The sequence below is a fragment of the Drosophila persimilis genome, unplaced genomic scaffold (genome assembly GCF_003286085.1).
Source record: "Drosophila persimilis strain 14011-0111.01,24,50 unplaced genomic scaffold, DperRS2 tig00000233-arrow-arrow-pilon, whole genome shotgun sequence".
NCBI lineage: Eukaryota > Metazoa > Arthropoda > Insecta > Diptera > Drosophilidae > Drosophila > Drosophila persimilis.
Window position 1 is genome coordinate 279,947 of NW_020825308.1, and position 19,738 is coordinate 299,684.

The following is a 19,738-nucleotide window of genomic DNA, read 5'->3' on the forward strand; positions in this document are numbered from 1 at the left end:
GTTACATTTACCATTTTTAGTTCTACGTTCTTTGCAGTTTATTAATTATAGGATAACCAATTAATTTTGTTCTTTCCAATTTGCACGGCCTTACTGTTTCTAACAGCCCTCATCAACTTTTCTCGTCCACTTACGTATTTCAAGTCTTGAAATGGATTTGATTCACTTTTATACCGCTTAAGTTTTACTCTTAGCTTTCGCTGTTTATCAGTAAGCTTCACTTTAGTCAATGCTGATTTTTTTGATGCTTGAGTGTCTAAAAATGAAGTATCCTCAACTTTACGCTTATTAGGTTTTGAGTTGAAAGATTTTTCGGTCAGAAAATCTTCATCATCGATGTCGTTAGGTAAATCAGAGAACTCATTTGTGATAGAGAGTTCCTTTTTTGAGGACTCATTATTTTTTTTTATTGTTAAGAATGGAAGTGTTAGGTTTTACATCTAACCAAACTGACTCGTCTTGTGTTTGTATTCCAATGCTTTGAGGTGATGAAAGTCGTTTGTTCTGCGTAGTTCGTATATCCATTGTCTTATTTCTTTTTTTATTTTGATAGTAACACAATTCTTGACGTATTTTAATCCATTTATTAAAGTCGCTAGTTTTTTTATCATTTAAAATAGGCAAAAACGTTATATTTATTAAATCGTTTTTCTGGGCATTATTTACCAATTTTTGATATGCATTCGGATGCATTAAAATAACTTTGGTTAATTGACGCTTATTTTTAAGCATTGTTCAATATTTTTCCAAAAATCCCCGAAAGCAATGAACTTATTAAAACAGGTAAAAATCCTCCTTTTTGGATGAGAACTTTTCTCTTAGAATTTATTGACCGTTTTGGACATGAAATAAGACGTAATGCATTTTATTATACCCGATACTCAAAATGAGTATTGGGGTATATTAGATTTGTGGTAAAAGTGGATGTGTGTAACGTCCAGAAGGAATCGTTTCCGACCCCATAAAGTATATATATTCTTGATCAGCATCAATAGCCGAGTCGATTGAGCCCTGTCTGTCTGTCCGTCCGTCCGTCTGTCCGTCTGTCCGTCCGTCCGTCTGTCCGTCTGTCCGTCCCCTTCAGCGCCTAATGCTCAAAGACTATAAGAGCTAGAGCAACGATGTTTTGGATCCAGACTTCTGTGATATGTCACTGCTTCAAAAATATTTCAAAACTTTGCCCCGCCCACTTCCGCCCCCACAAAGGGCGAAAATCTGTGGCATCCACAATTTTAAAGATACGAGAAAACAAAAAACGCAGAATCGTAGAGAATGACCATATCTTTTAGACTGCAGAATCTGAATTGGATCGTATTACTATTATAGCCAGCATCAAGAAAACAATTTCATTTTTTCTCGCCCTGTCTCTTTCTAACACACAGGTAGCATAGGCGGCTTTGCTTAGAGTAAAACATTAGCGCCTAGATCTCAGAGACTATAAAAGCTAGAGCAACCAAATTTGGTATCCACACTCCTAATATATCAGACCGAGACGAGTTTGTTTCAAAATTTCGCCACACCCCCTTCCGCCCCCGCAAAGGATGCAAATCTGGGGATATTCACAAATCTCAAAGACTATTAACGCTAGAGTAACCAAATTTGGAATCCGCACTTCTCTTAGATCTCACTATAAAATGTGTATCTCAAAATTTCGCCCCACCCCCTTCCGCCCACACAAAGGACGAAAATCTGTTGCATCCACAATATTGCAGATTCGAGAAAACTAAAAGCGCAGAATCATAGATAACGACCATATCTATCAGATTGCTGAATCTGGATCAGATCAGATAATTTTTGTAGCCAAAAGGAACAAATCAATTTGCAGTGGCTACGCAGCGCGTGACATCACGCTCAGACTGATTTTCTGTCTCTCTCGCACGCACTCTTTGTCGTGTCGTTTAATATTAGCGGCGTCTGCCGGAGGAGAGCCATACTGACTTAGTATCGGGTATAACTGTAGAGTTGCGGTGTCCGCAGCAACTCACAACGTTCCCCCTCGTTTATACTTGTTTAGAGCATATAGTTGCTTTTTTGATATCTTATGATTTCCTCGTAGAGTATTCAACACTATCTCCACTAATGCTTTTACTAACTCAATGTCACAATTACTTATAATTGCATTTCGAAGTTTATTATTTGCCCTTTTGAGCACATACAATAAATGTTTGTTCGCTTTCAGTCGATTTAGATTCTTTTTGTAAACCATTTTCATCTGAAAAGCAAACTGTATACTCAGAATTAAAAATATGTGTACGAAATCTAAGGAGATCATTTATTCCCTGAGTAAGATCAATAAGTAAATAACCATGTGGTTCATCTGTCACCTCCTTATATATTCTGAAGAGCTCCTGAGAATTTTCAGGATAAATTTGTCTTGCTAAGCATTGAAATTGTAGCTTATCCCTAGGATTTTTGAACGCAACGATGTATTTTGTGTTTAGTGAAATATCTCGAGTATGTGATGATTTATGAAATATATTTTGTGTAACCACTATTACGGATAAATTCCTGTGGTGTGATCCTTTTGTAAATAGCTCACAGACATTTTTATTAAATGCACCCATCATTAAGTCATCTAGTATTAAAAGAATAGGCTCATGATTTTCATTTTCAATTGTTTCGGGAACTCCTTTATAGTATTCGATGGTATTAAAATTTGGCTTAGCATGCTCCTCTCCATAACACCAAATTATTCGATTAATTGAAATGCTCAGCAAATCATTCCTTTTGTTTATTAAATTTTCTAAAAACGTTGTCTTACCAGATCCTGAAGGTCCGCAAATAAGCATTGTAAAAGGATGTATAAATTGCTTAAACATTTTTGGGCTATGTTTTATTTATTAATATTTTATAAATGTTTTCTAACATCTTTTTAGATATTCTAATTACGCGTCTCCTGATCGCGCTTTTTGGGGCAGTTTTTTTCTAAGTGAGTATCAGAGCCGCAATAATTACAATAAACAACTTGTGTGTATCCGCTTTTGTGAGGATCCTTTTCAAACAAACGCTTAAATGAATCCATTTTAAACAACTAGTTACTACAAGTGCTGAATATAAACTGAAAATCTAAACATATGAGTCACCATTACAGTAGATAGCGTAGTTAGAATTTTCCAAGATAACAAATAGCTTAAATAAATTATTTAGAGCACATCTAAGAGGAATTTTTTTGTGGATTCTACAGTTTGTAAAAAAATTTGGATAAAATGTGGGACTTTTTCCAATATCGATATCAATAATATTATTTGTTAAATACTTAGATAACAACTTTTTTTTAATTTCACCTCGTACAATAACGGTGCTAAATCTATTTAGTGGTGAAAGTATTTCACCTAAACTTAAATATGATATTTCACCATCTGACCATTCCAATCCATTTATGGTTTGACGATTAATATTTTGTTGTTTAATCATTTCATTATCCAATTCATTCAGATGATATGGTGGTTTGAAATGAAAGAAGTTTGGTGTTACTGTTCCGGTTTGCATAAACGCCAATTCCTTAATAAAAAGTTGTTTATTATTTCCAAAGACATATTGAAAATCAACTATAACGCTTGAATTCCTGTCGATTGTGTTCATGTTGGTTTGAGATTTTGTAAGAAACTGAATGAGTTGTTGATGCCTATCTCCTTTATATACAGCCCCATTTAGTAAGAGTTCTTAGTTTTACAAAAGCATTCAACCCAAATGGACACGCTTCAATCAAAAAGAATTAGGTCCACTAGAAAGAAGCAGGATCACGAAGTCATTTTCGGTCTCGAATATTATGTAGTACATAATTTAAAACTTAAATGCGGGTTTTCAACTACAAGAAAATTCACTCCAATGATATGGATGCAGCAAAGCAAAAACAATTTCGTCGGTTTAGATAAAGATGAATGGATGCAATTGGTTACATACAAAGAGTATATCCAATTGAAACTTGATCAGTATGATTTTTTGATGCCTGATACAATTATAGACCATCCATTATTACCCACAATTAAGTGTAATTTTAGATTTCGAAAATCAGATAAGCAGTATGTGTTTATAATAAATCAGTTTGAAAATAAAATTGAATTTGATAGTGAGTCCTGGAGATCGTTTTTAAGATTAGGCATTTTTTTTACCACATTTTTATGTTGGAATACGATACTTAAGCAACAAATTATATACCTCTACTATAATAATATTATTCCTAAGTGTGCAGCCTTACAAAAATTTGATGTTCAACTAGCTGATTTAGACGGTACTTATGATAGAAATGTGCAAATAGATTTAACCCGTTTATGCTTTGAAATTTCCAAAAAAATGTGTAATCAAATAAAACGCGATGTTCTTGAGTATAAGCAAACACTTTTAAATAAGCAATCATCCCAACATAACAATAGAAAATAAAAAATTATATTAAAAATGAGTAAGCAACAAGTTGTTAATGAAATACATAAGCCTGCTAGAAGAAATTTTATTCGTCGTAAATTCGTACAAAAGGGAATTAATGACACGTGGCAAATCGATTTAGTTGAAATGATACCCTTTTATAAGGAAAACAAAGGATATAGGTACTTGCTGACAGTAATTGACACGTTCTCGAAGTTTGCATATGCAGTTCCCGTTAAGTCTAAAACAGCTTTAGATGTTTTATCCGCATTGAAGAAAATATTAAAAATATCTAAACATAAACCTAAAAATATTCAATCTGATCAAGGAAAGGAGTTTTTTAATGTAGCCTTCGGAGAGTTAATGAAAAAGAATAACATTAACCATTACCATACATATACACACCTTAAAGCATCTATTTGTGAACGTTTTAATAGAACATTAAAAAATCGTATGTGGAAAATCTTTAGTATGCAGGGTAATCATACGTGGATTTATATCTTGCATGACTTACTAAAAGATTATAATAATTCATATCACCGTACTATAAAAATGAGGCCTATAGATGTAAACAAACAAAATGAAGAGTTTATTTTGAAAACAGCTTATAATATTTGTAAGGTATTTCCTAAACACAAGTTTTCCATTGGTGATCCTGTTAGAATAAGTAAATATAAAGGTATTTTTACAAAGGGCTATGATCCAAACTGGACAGCCGAAGTTTTTAAAATTTTAAAAGTAAAGTCTACTAATCCTGTAACATATGAGCTGGAGGACTATAAGGGGGAAATGATCAAAGGCTCATTTTATGATCAAGAACTCCAAAAAGTTAAAGATGAAAATGCTTTCTTAGTGGAAAAAATACTTAGAAGGAAAAAAGAACAAGTTTTTGTTAAATGGTTAGGTTTCGATGAAACACACAATTCATGGATAGATAAAAAGAGTATATTAAAATAATTAAGCACGCAAATTATTTATCAGATTTAATTTATTTTTGTGTATTTTTTACATTGAAATATAGTTTTAATTATACACAAATTAAAAATAATAATAATATAATGTTAAATTTACTTATACCATATTTTGTGTATTATTACTAGCACCTAAAATATTTTTAATTTCATAGTGATTATGAGCTAATGTTGAAATATTATCAGGTAATATAAATCTTTTGTCATCCTTATAATTTAGACTTATCTTATTTACAATTTCAGTATAAATTTTATGACCTCTACTTCTAATAACTCTGTTGTCCATAATAAGTTTTTTTATGTTTAATGCATTCAATATAATGAGTATGAGTTAATCGTTTAACTACTGACTTTTTTACGCCTTTAACCTTTTTTACGTTATAGTCAGTGTTATCATCTTTAGCAATTAAATATGAGTATGCTTTCGCTTTTAATCCTGCAAACGACGTCATTATTTTTCCTGCATTTTCGTCTTTCATTAATCCAAGCTCTTTGTTATTAGCGAGATTGATACCGAATCTGTTTGAGGCTAGGTAATTGGATGTATCAAAGCGATTAGGATTGAATTTAATTAAATCATAAAAATCTTCTTCTGATGATATAATAAATGAATCTGTATCCATATAGAGTATTTTTGATGATGGACATTTTACAGAATGAAAATTATAGAAATAGTCATACATTAACCATTTTGAAAGTTCTAGTACACTAACTCCAATGTATATGGGCTTATCATAAAAAATTCGGGACTTAGTTGATTCAATGGCAGCCAAATTATCTCCAAAGATTTCAACACTGTGGAAATTATGTCTTGCTATGCGTTGTCTAAACCCTGCTGAGTTTTGTCTTGACTCATAATGCTTAACTAATGCAACCTCACGACGTTTTTCTACATTCTCCATTGTTTTACCGTAAACGGCATTAACCATTAATTTGTAAAAGTTTATCTCAAAGTCATTGCTAGCTAATTTTCTAAGAGATGTATTGAGGTCAATATATGGTTTCAGCCAACAGGACTGATTAAATGATAAAACTCTAGATATTTTTTCTAAAATCATACCTTGCTCTATACATAACTGTAGCTGCTTCAAATGAATTATATAGTTCTTTTTATCACTTAAGTCAGCTATTAGTTTTGTCTGCTTTCCTCCTGGTGGAATCTTATTTTCGGGGCAAAAAGGTAAACTATTATGCTTATTATGAATATCATCAGGATATCGCAAATCTACTTCTAAAATATATCCAACATCACTAGATGCCGATATGCTAAGAACGTTGAAAGATGAAATTTCATCGTTACTTAGAAATTTAAAATTAGAAAATGGAAGGGGTTGACTCATAGCCCATCCATATAAGTTGTTGGCGTCAATATATGAAAGGAAATTTATGGGTTCGGTAGGCTTAAATTTATTATTTAAATATTTGTTATTTGCTGTTGCAATCCGTTGAGTGCATTGGGTCAATCCTCCACGAACAGCAGTTTTTAAAAAATTATAAATGTCAGGATCACTAACAAGTTCTAATTCTACTCTTGTGTATTTTAACATTGCATCCCATGAAACTGAAGGAGCAGTAACATAATTAATGGGGTCTAACCTGTACACTCGGGAACAAATACTCCTAAAATTCTCAAATACATCAGCAAGAATTAATACATCGCTTTCCAAATATAATTTTAAATAATCTCTAATAGATTTGCAATTAAATGCGTTCCAAACCTTCTGGGCAAAGTTGTAGTCTTCAACACTACATTCCTCATCATTCAGTGAATTATAAAAATTATCTCGCGAAGGAAGCAGGGATTCATCAAATTTTTCAAAACTATCCAAATAATCATAGGGAAATACTCCCTTTCGTCGTAGCATATCAAATTTTTCACCTTGATATTTACTTCTCAAAATTTTAAAATTCGCTATGTTCATATAACTAGCGAGTTTTTCTAAGCTTGAATTTAAAAATCTATTTGAATCTATATATCTAATTTTATATTGATGAAGATAGGATTCATCGAGCTTACAAATTTGAGTTAACGCAATATATAACTCTTTATTGCAAGGAATGGGTCTTAGTTCATCTTTTATTGACGTAACAAATAAATGTATATCATAACGAGATAAGTTATGAAAAACTACCGGGAAAAAGGGATCGCTTAATCTAAATGTCTGTTTACACAGCTTATGAATAGGACCTACATATTGTCCTGTAAACTGATCAAAGAATTTTTCTCGATCATCATCAGAAATTTGTTTCTCGCAGGCATAGCATTCACCGTGTTCCTGGTAATCCTCATCCCAAATGTTAAACTGATAGATTGGTTTTTTATAGGACTTCCAGTACTTCTCATAAAGTCCATCGGTTTTCATCCTAAGTGCTTGACAAAATTTTTGGATACAATCCGGTCCTGAAATAACGAAATCATAATGTTTATGAGTTTATTGCCTTTGCTGGAATGCTAAAATATTTACCTTCGTATGTCCACATCTCAATTAGATGTTCATTGTATTTATGTACAATATAAAATGATGCTGCACATGCTGTATGCCTCTGTGCCATAGTAGTTGATGATTTTGATGGATCATTAAGATTTATATCGTAATTTTCCAAAACTGCTTCGATGTCAGCATAAATTACTACTGGTGGAGATAGTTTTTTAGAAAAACTTTTGAATACAGTTTTGGTATTAGGTTTAGGATACAAAGCAGCAACTTTTCCACACTCTTTAGTGTCATGTATAGTATTTGTTGTACTATAAAATTGCAAGCAGTTCTCGCAAAAATATGCCGTATTATGGGATTTACTATGTTGTGAATAACATAATTTTCTCATGCACGTTATATATGCATAATGCATCATTTGCATATTATCACTATTAATTCCAAGCAAGTTTATGTGGTGAGTCCGAATTTTCTTAGTCCTCACTGTGGGTCCCACAACGTTTTTTCCATTCTCATCGACTTCATAAACATTGATGCTAAAATCCTCATTTTCTGATTCGAATCGCTTGATTCCTTTGCTTGTTATTGGAAACTCAATTCCGGAAAAATTTAATCTTACTCCTTCATAATAAATGATGTCTTGCCGTATGTTTCCGCATCGATAGGATGATGGTATTGTTAACTTATCTCGGGAAATTTTTTTTAATGCTGCTGTTTGATATATAGTTTTAAGGTGTGTTCCATAGGCTAATGATGCTAAAACACACCACTTGAAACAAAAATCATCGTCATTTTTTACATTTATGAGTGCATTTCGTGACTTAATTTTTTTGGGAGCTTGGATAAACCTGTTTGCAGCGATATGCTCTAGTTTTATCATGGTAAGTTCAAAATATTTAAAACACTTTATTGCCCAACCTGAATCCTTCTCCTGGAATTCACTGCTGAGAGTTATCAAATTTTCTATTGTATCATTTAGATGATCATCAATCAGCTCGTTTTCATATATTGGTTTGTATGGAGTAATGAAATGCTTCATTGTTTCTGTTAAGCTTTCATCATCAGTGTTTTTAACGTATAATCCATATACTTTTAAATTGTATTTTATGGATCTGTACTCACTCATGCAGTGACGCAATAAATTGATAATATCATTTTTGCAATCATAAAAAAACTATTTTAAATCAATCTGTTCACTTTTATTTGAGTGAACACGATATGATTTTAAAGGAAATCGCGACTCCGTTGAAATTAAAATAACGTTTTCATTTTCCTCTAGTTGAGCTGCTCTTGCATTCTTATGTTTGTCCGACATCATATGGCGTCTTTCCCTAGACGAAGGGTAACTTTCACCGCAAATTGAACAGTCAATAATCCTTAGGTCCATCGGAGTATCCAATCGAGGCCGTTTTGAAGCTCCTGACGTTGAAGGACCTTGAAGATCACTTGAATTAGATCCTTTGCTCATAAGAATCTCAAAAGCATTCCTAGGTCCCAAGCATGCTTCATAATGACTATCAAACTCTATTAAGTCGATGGACTTAGAGCAAAGGTCACACACTACATTATTACGCAAATCAGAGCATCTCTCATAATGAGATTGAAACTCTGAAAAGTCAACGGACTTATCACACATGTTGCACTGAACTTTTGATGCCATTTTAAGTTTTATTTATTTATTTTTTTTTTTTTTGTATCGAACTAACCACTTTCACTATTGAAACAGGACTAAGGGTTTCCTTTTTAAATGGTATCTTTTTAGGCCCCTCCCAAACACCTTCTTAATCTTTTATATCCAAAACAACAGTACCTGTTCACAAACCTGTTTCAAACGATTCCTACTGGGTCAATCTAATAATATGAGGGAAAGGTTACAACCTCTATTCTACCTGAAATCCACTTATTCTTTTTGTGTAATCCTCACGTGGAAGAAACCTGTTTCAAACGAATCCTATGATTCTCTTGTAATAAGAGGAAGTGAAATTCAACCAATCAAAAGTAAAACAGAAAACATTTAAAAAATAGTGGTTAAATGTGTTATATTTATTATATATGTATGTACATATGTATATATTATTTTTAGAAAAATACATAAAAAATTCTTATTATATAAATATGTATTCGTATTATTAAAATTTCGCCTCAGCTAATTTTACCGCAGCAATTAAGTCATCATCATCTTCGTCCCGAAGTAGTTCCTGGAGTTGAGATCTTTTATCATCATCCTGATTATCTACTAAATCGAAAATGTTGTCATCATCCGGGAAAATGTATGCTGGATTATCATTATTAGACGTTGCATTCCTTGGGTCATCGTCGTCATCATCCCATTTAATGTCACTTAACCAGGTCAAGTTGCTCTCGAGATAGGTTTGAGTCTTAATCCCAAAAATCAAGGACAGATCTACGGAGCTCGGCTGAGAGTCCAGATTTATGGTTGATTCCGGTTGGGAATCGATAAAAATGATTTCAAGGTCATCCATCGTTGTTGAAAGATTACTAGTTTATGTCCTAGCTGTTAGCTGTGAGTAGTTATTATATAGGCACTTTGCTATGGGACAGTGTTAGGTACACAAAGGAGGAATATAAATTATAGAGAAAGTAGAAAGGTTCAAGGGCATCGAAACCGTTTTTCAGGAAACACTTAAAAAATACCTCTAAACTATCACATTAGATTCATTGCAAAGGGATGACCTACCTGTTTGAGGGTTGTTTGAATCGCAACACGGGACCAATCGTAAAAACAGGTTCATTGACAGTAAGAGGGAGGAGAGAGAATATTAATGAGCGAAGGATCGATTTGAGAGGATTTTACATGGTTGAGAAACAGGATTAAGATCGAAGTTAGTTCACATTATCGCCGATAGGTGGCGCCACCAAGTAGTAAGGATACGGGACAGACGTATATTTACTCTAAGTAGCATTAATTAATTTTGATGTCTTCCTATTATAATTTTATTCTTTGTGTGCTCCTATATATATCTCCATTAATTTGTGTTCTCTTACCATTCAACCCTCTATACGGACATCTAGATACCCAGGTTTCCAACCTATGTTTTCTATAGGATGTAAATTTCAGAAACTTCACACATTTGTTTTCCCAATTCAATGTTTATAAAATATCCTATAAGTATTTATTTAACTTGACCAGTTAATAACATAGCAGAAATTGGTTCCCAATTCAATGTTAATAAAATATCTTATAAGTATTTATTTAACATGATCACGTAATAACATAGCAATATGCTGCACACTTACATTCAACATGTTGCCAAGCTGCACATGCTTAAGCAAATATTGCTGCAACATGTTGCGAATTTGGTAATTCAGTGTAAAAAGCGACCGTCCCTTATCCTTACTACTTGGTGGCGCCACCTATCGGCGATAATGTGAACTAACTTCGATCTTAATCCTGTTTCTCAACCATGTAAAATCCTCTCAAATCGATCCTTCGCTCATTAATATTCTCTCTCCTCCCTCTTACTGTCAATGAACCTGTTTTTACGATTGGTCCCGTGTTGCGATTCAAACAACCCTCAAACAGGTAGGTCATCCCTTTGCAATGAATCTAATGTGATAGTTTAGAGGTATTTTTTAAGTGTTTCCTGAAAAACGGTTTCGATGCCCTTGAACCTTTCTACTTTCTCTATAATTTATATTCCTCCTTTGTGTACCTAACACTGTCCCATAGCAAAGTGCCTATATAATAACTACTAATTTCAATTAAAATATCCCCCGATCTCTAGCTAAGCCACAGAGAATTTTTATAGCAGAATTCTGCTGGCCACAAAATGGCAATTCAAGGGCTGGCTAACTGGATGGCCGACTGGGTAACTGGCTGGCCAATAAATTAGCGCAAGTAATTTGTGCAATTAACTAAAAACAGTAAAAACCGCTATTAGTTCTCGATTCTATGCGCGAATGCAGCAATCCATTGGCCATAAATTAAGCAAATGGCTAACGACTGGCTAAGTCGCGTGGGGCCACTGTGCCATGTGGGGCGTGGGCGTGGCAGAGTCAGCTAACACACTCGCACGTGCAAATTAGCCCGCACACATATGGAATGAACTCAACAAAGGGACAATGCCACTTGGTGGAGTGTTGCAACGCGGAGATACTTGGTAATCAGGTGGGTGGGAGGAGGACCTCCTTTGAGGATCCACACAGGCTCCTAGCGATCAAAAACCCCTTCCTTCTGGCTGTTACAATCCTGTTCATGGGCCCATCATGCCCTACGACATGCTGTGCCACTAAAGGGTACAATAAATTCATATATTTTACATAGGGGTAGCCCCCATAATGAGCTCAAGTTTGGTCTGAAGTCTGGGTCTAGGGGGGCCTAGGGTTCTTTGCGGTTCGGCGACTGGCAACAACTGTTGACAAAATGAAATCAATAAATATTGAGCGCAAATCAATTAAAATCCACAGCGAGAGAGTCCAATCCAAAACTTCTGGGAGTCGGGAGTCTGGGAGTCTTGTGTATTTGCCCCCGAAATGAAAATATTTGCCAATTTGCGGTTTTCACAAAATTAAATTTCACCCACAAAAACGCACACACACACACACGCACACTCGCACACACACGGAAGTGAAGAGCGAAAAGCGAGAGGATTTTCAGGATAAATATGTACGAACGAGTAGTATTCTAATTTATTTATACGGCTTATTAAACTTTGTTGTAAGTTGTAGTATTTAATTAAAAATGTTTGTCAAATTTGATTTGTGGCATGCCCCCCGTTGCAGAACCAGGGCAAAAGTGACAGTTCAACCAACAATTTATAAATCAAATTAAATGAATATTCCGTGAATATTCTGTGGGTGTATGGAAATTCCACTGGAAGGCAGGGCAGATCCCAAGTACCAGGAGTATAAACTGATTATTTGCTTACGAAATTCTAGTGTTTTTGTCTGTTCAAATAGAACACGAAATTGGATTAATGATGCAAGCAGGCTAGCCAATAAAGCTTATAGAAGGGCAAAGTAAATTAACCTCTAAAAGATTTTAAAATGGGGTCTGTAATTAGTTTTGGAAATTGGTTTAGTATTTACACAAAATTTTACCATTCAAAGAAATCCATATGGCGTCTTTCCCTAGACGAAGGGTAACTTTCACCGCAAATTGAACAGTCAATAATCCTTAGGTCCATCGGAGTATCCAATCGAGGCCGTTTTGAAGCTCCTGACGTTGAAGGACCTTGAAGATCACTTGAATTAGATCCTTTGCTCATAAGAATCTCAAAAGCATTCCTAGGTCCCAAGCATGCTTCATAATGACTATCAAACTCTATTAAGTCGATGGACTTAGAGCAAAGGTCACACACTACATTATTACGCAAATCAGAGCATCTCTCATAATGAGATTGAAACTCTGAAAAGTCAACGGACTTATCACACATGTTGCACTGAACTTTTGATGCCATTTTAAGTTTTATTTATTTATTTTTTTTTTTTTTGTATCGAACTAACCACTTTCACTATTGAAACAGGACTAAGGGTTTCCTTTTTAAATGGTATCTTTTTAGGCCCCTCCCAAACACCTTCTTAATCTTTTATATCCAAAACAACAGTACCTGTTCACAAACCTGTTTCAAACGATTCCTACTGGGTCAATCTAATAATATGAGGGAAAGGTTACAACCTCTATTCTACCTGAAATCCACTTATTCTTTTTGTGTAATCCTCACGTGGAAGAAACCTGTTTCAAACGAATCCTATGATTCTCTTGTAATAAGAGGAAGTGAAATTCAACCAATCAAAAGTAAAACAGAAAACATTTAAAAAATAGTGGTTAAATGTGTTATATTTATTATATATGTATGTACATATGTATATATTATTTTTAGAAAAATACATAAAAAATTCTTATTATATAAATATGTATTCGTATTATTAAAATTTCGCCTCAGCTAATTTTACCGCAGCAATTAAGTCATCATCATCTTCGTCCCGAAGTAGTTCCTGGAGTTGAGATCTTTTATCATCATCCTGATTATCTACTAAATCGAAAATGTTGTCATCATCCGGGAAAATGTATGCTGGATTATCATTATTAGACGTTGCATTCCTTGGGTCATCGTCGTCATCATCCCATTTAATGTCACTTAACCAGGTCAAGTTGCTCTCGAGATAGGTTTGAGTCTTAATCCCAAAAATCAAGGACAGATCTACGGAGCTCGGCTGAGAGTCCAGATTTATGGTTGATTCCGGTTGGGAATCGATAAAAATGATTTCAAGGTCATCCATCGTTGTTGAAAGATTACTAGTTTATGTCCTAGCTGTTAGCTGTGAGTAGTTATTATATAGGCACTTTGCTATGGGACAGTGTTAGGTACACAAAGGAGGAATATAAATTATAGAGAAAGTAGAAAGGTTCAAGGGCATCGAAACCGTTTTTCAGGAAACACTTAAAAAATACCTCTAAACTATCACATTAGATTCATTGCAAAGGGATGACCTACCTGTTTGAGGGTTGTTTGAATCGCAACACGGGACCAATCGTAAAAACAGGTTCATTGACAGTAAGAGGGAGGAGAGAGAATATAAATGAGCGAAGGATCGATTTGAGAGGATTTTACATGGTTGAGAAACAGGATTGAGATCGAAGTTAGTTCACATTATCGCCGATAGGTGGCGCCACCAAGTAGTAAGGATAAGGGACGGTCGCTTTTTACACTGAATTACCAAATTCGCAACATGTTGCAGCAATATTTGCTTAAGCATGTGCAGCTTGGCAACATGTTGAATGTAAGTGTGCAGCATATTGCTATGTTATTACGTGATCATGTTAAATAAATACTTATAAGATATTTTATTAACATTGAATTGGGAACCAATTTCTGCTATGTTATTAACTGGTCAAGTTAAATAAATACTTATAGGATATTTTATAAACATTGAATTGGGAAAACAAATGTGTGAAGTTTCTGAAATTTACATCCTATAGAAAACATAGGTTGGAAACCTGGGTATCTAGATGTCCGTATAGAGGGTTGAATGGTAAGAGAACACAAATTAATGGAGATATATATAGGAGCACACAAAGAATAAAATTATAATAGGAAGACATCAAAATTAATTAATGCTACTTAGAGTAAATATACGTCTGTCCCGTATCCTTACTACTTGGTGGCGCCACCTATCGGCGATAATGTGAACTAACTTCGATCTTAATCCTGTTTCTCAACCATTTAAAATCCTCTCAAATCGATCCTTCGCTCATTTATATTCTCTCTCCTCCCACTTACTGTCAATGAACCTGTTTTTACGATTGGTCCCGTGTTGCGATTCAAACAACCCTCAAACAGGTAGGTCATCCCTTTGCAATGAATCTAATGTGATAGTTTAGAGGTATTTTTTAAGTGTTTCCTGAAAAACGGTTTCGATGCCCTTGAACCTTTCTACTTTCTCTATAATTTATATTCCTCCTTTGTGTACCTAACACTGTCCCATAGCAAAGTGCCTATATAATAACTACTAATTTCAATTAAAATATCCCCCGATCTCTAGCTAAGCCACAGAGAATTTTTATAGCAGAATTCTGCTGGCCACAAAATGGCAATTCAAGGGCTGGCTAACTGGATGGCCGACTGGGTAACTGGCTGGCCAATAAATTAGCGCAAGTAATTTGTGCAATTAACTAAAAACAGTAAAAACCGCTATTAGTTCTCGATTCTATGCGCGAATGCAGCAATCCATTGGCCATAAATTAAGCAAATGGCTAACGACTGGCTAAGTCGCGTGGGGCCACTGTGCCATGTGGGGCGTGGGCGTGGCAGAGTCAGCTAACACACTCGCACGTGCAAATTAGCCCGCACACATATGGAATGAACTCAACAAAGGGACAATGCCACTTGGTGGAGTGTTGCAACGCGGAGATACTTGGTAATCAGGTGGGTGGGAGGAGGACCTCCTTTGAGGATCCACACAGGCTCCTAGCGATCAAAAACCCCTTCCTTCTGGCTGTTACAATCCTGTTCATGGGCCCATCATGCCCTACGACATGCTGTGCCACTAAAGGGTACAATAAATTCATATATTTTACATAGGGGTAGCCCCCATAATGAGCTCAAGTTTGGTCTGAAGTCTGGGTCTAGGGGGGCCTAGGGTTCTTTGCGGTTCGGCGACTGGCAACAACTGTTGACAAAATGAAATCAATAAATATTGAGCGCAAATCAATTAAAATCCACAGCGAGAGAGTCCAATCCAAAACTTCTGGGAGTCGGGAGTCTGGGAGTCTTGTGTATTTGCCCCCGAAATGAAAATATTTGCCAATTTGCGGTTTTCACAAAATTAAATTTCACCCACAAAAACGCACACACACACACACGCACACTCGCACACACACGGAAGTGAAGAGCGAAAAGCGAGAGGATTTTCAGGATAAATATGTACGAACGAGTAGTATTCTAATTTATTTATACGGCTTATTAAACTTTGTTGTAAGTTGTAGTATTTAATTAAAAATTTTTGTCAAATTTGATTTGTGGCATGCCCCCCGTTGCAGAACCAGGGCAAAAGTGACAGTTCAACCAACAATTTATAAATCAAATTAAATGAATATTCCGTGAATATTCTGTGGGTGTATGGAAATTCCACTGGAAGGCAGGGCAGATCCCAAGTACCAGGAGTATAAACTGATTATTTGCTTACGAAATTCTAGTGTTTTTGTCTGTTCAAATAGAACACGAAATTGGATTAATGATGCAAGCAGGCTAGCCAATAAAGCTTATAGAAGGGCAAAGTAAATTAACCTCTAAAAGATTTTAAAATGGGGTCTGTAATTAGTTTTGGAAATTGGTTTAGTATTTACACAAAATTTTACCATTCAAAGAAATCCATATGGCGTCTTTCCCTAGACGAAGGGTAACTTTCACCGCAAATTGAACAGTCAATAATCCTTAGGTCCATCGGAGTATCCAATCGAGGCCGTTTTGAAGCTCCTGACGTTGAAGGACCTTGAAGATCACTTGAATTAGATCCTTTGCTCATAAGAATCTCAAAAGCATTCCTAGGTCCCAAGCATGCTTCATAATGACTATCAAACTCTATTAAGTCGATGGACTTAGAGCAAAGGTCACACACTACATTATTACGCAAATCAGAGCATCTCTCATAATGAGATTGAAACTCTGAAAAGTCAACGGACTTATCACACATGTTGCACTGAACTTTTGATGCCATTTTAAGTTTTATTTATTTATTTTTTTTTTTTTTGTATCGAACTAACCACTTTCACTATTGAAACAGGACTAAGGGTTTCCTTTTTAAATGGTATCTTTTTAGGCCCCTCCCAAACACCTTCTTAATCTTTTATATCCAAAACAACAGTACCTGTTCACAAACCTGTTTCAAACGATTCCTACTGGGTCAATCTAATAATATGAGGGAAAGGTTACAACCTCTATTCTACCTGAAATCCACTTATTCTTTTTGTGTAATCCTCACGTGGAAGAAACCTGTTTCAAACGAATCCTATGATTCTCTTGTAATAAGAGGAAGTGAAATTCAACCAATCAAAAGTAAAACAGAAAACATTTAAAAAATAGTGGTTAAATGTGTTATATTTATTATATATGTATGTACATATGTATATATTATTTTTAGAAAAATACATAAAAAATTCTTATTATATAAATATGTATTCGTATTATTAAAATTTCGCCTCAGCTAATTTTACCGCAGCAATTAAGTCATCATCATCTTCGTCCCGAAGTAGTTCCTGGAGTTGAGATCTTTTATCATCATCCTGATTATCTACTAAATCGAAAATGTTGTCATCATCCGGGAAAATGTATGCTGGATTATCATTATTAGACGTTGCATTCCTTGGGTCATCGTCGTCATCATCCCATTTAATGTCACTTAACCAGGTCAAGTTGCTCTCGAGATAGGTTTGAGTCTTAATCCCAAAAATCAAGGACAGATCTACGGAGCTCGGCTGAGAGTCCAGATTTATGGTTGATTCCGGTTGGGAATCGATAAAAATGATTTCAAGGTCATCCATCGTTGTTGAAAGATTACTAGTTTATGTCCTAGCTGTTAGCTGTGAGTAGTTATTATATAGGCACTTTGCTATGGGACAGTGTTAGGTACACAAAGGAGGAATATAAATTATAGAGAAAGTAGAAAGGTTCAAGGGCATCGAAACCGTTTTTCAGGAAACACTTAAAAAATACCTCTAAACTATCACATTAGATTCATTGCAAAGGGATGACCTACCTGTTTGAGGGTTGTTTGAATCGCAACACGGGACCAATCGTAAAAACAGGTTCATTGACAGTAAGAGGGAGGAGAGAGAATATAAATGAGCGAAGGATCGATTTGAGAGGATTTTACATGGTTGAGAAACAGGATTAAGATCGAAGTTAGTTCACATTATCGCCGATAGGTGGCGCCACCAAGTAGTAAGGATAAGGGACGGTCGCTTTTTACACTGAATTACCAAATTCGCAACATGTTGCAGCAATATTTTCTTAAGCATGTGCAGCTTGGCAACATGTTGAATGTAAGTGTGCATCATATTGCTATGTTATTACGTGATCATGTTAAATAAATACTTATAAGATATTTTATTAACATTGAATTGGGAACCAATTTCTGCTATGTTATTAACTGGTCAAGTTAAATAAATACTTATAGGATATTTTATAAACATTGAATTGGGAAAACAAATGTGTGAAGTTTCTGAAATTTACATCCTATAGAAAACATAGGTTGGAAACCTGGGTATCTAGATGTCCGTATAGAGGGTTGAATGGTAAGAGAACACAAATTAATGGAGATATATATAGGAGCACACAAAGAATAAAATTATAATAGGAAGACATCAAAATTAATTAATGCTACTTAGAGTAAATATACGTCTGTCCCGTATCCTTACTACTTGGTGGCGCCACCTATCGGCGATAATGTGAACTAACTTCGATCTCAATCCTGTTTCTCAACCATGTAAAATCCTCTCAAATCGATCCTTCGCTCATTTATATTCTCTCTCCTCCCTCTTACTGTCAATGAACCTGTTTTTACGATTGGTCCCGTGTTGCGATTCAAACAACCCTCAAACAGGTAGGTCATCCCTTTGCAATGAATCTAATGTGATAGTTTAGAGGTATTTTTTAAGTGTTTCCTGAAAAACGGTTTCGATGCCCTTGAACCTTTCTACTTTCTCTATAATTTATATTCCTCCTTTGTGTACCTAACACTGTCCCATAGCAAAGTGCCTATATAATAACTACTAATTTCAATTAAAATATCCCCCGATCTCTAGCTAAGCCACAGAGAATTTTTATAGCAGAATTCTGCTGGCCACAAAATGGCAATTCAAGGGCTGGCTAACTGGATGGCCGACTGGGTAACTGGCTGGCCAATAAATTAGCGCAAGTAATTTGTGCAATTAACTAAAAACAGTAAAAACCGCTATTAGTTCTCGATTCTATGCGCGAATGCAGCAATCCATTGGCCATAAATTAAGCAAATGGCTAACGACTGGCTAAGTCGCGTGGGGCCACTGTGCCATGTGGGGCGTGGGCGTGGCAGAGTCAGCTAACACACTCGCACGTGCAAATTAGCCCGCACACATATGGAATGAACTCAACAAAGGGACAATGCCACTTGGTGGAGTGTTGCAACGCGGAGATACTTGGTAATCAGGTGGGTGGGAGGAGGACCTCCTTTGAGGATCCACACAGGCTCCTAGCGATCAAAAACCCCTTCCTTCTGGCTGTTACAATCCTGTTCATGGGCCCATCATGCCCTACGACATGCTGTGCCACTAAAGGGTACAATAAATTCATATATTTTACATAGGGGTAGCCCCCATAATGAGCTCAAGTTTGGTCTGAAGTCTGGGTCTAGGGGGGCTTGTGTATTTGCCCCCGAAATGAAAATATTGCCAATTTGCGGTTTTCACAAAATTAAATTTCACCCACAAAAACGCACACACACACACACGCACACTCGCACACACACGGA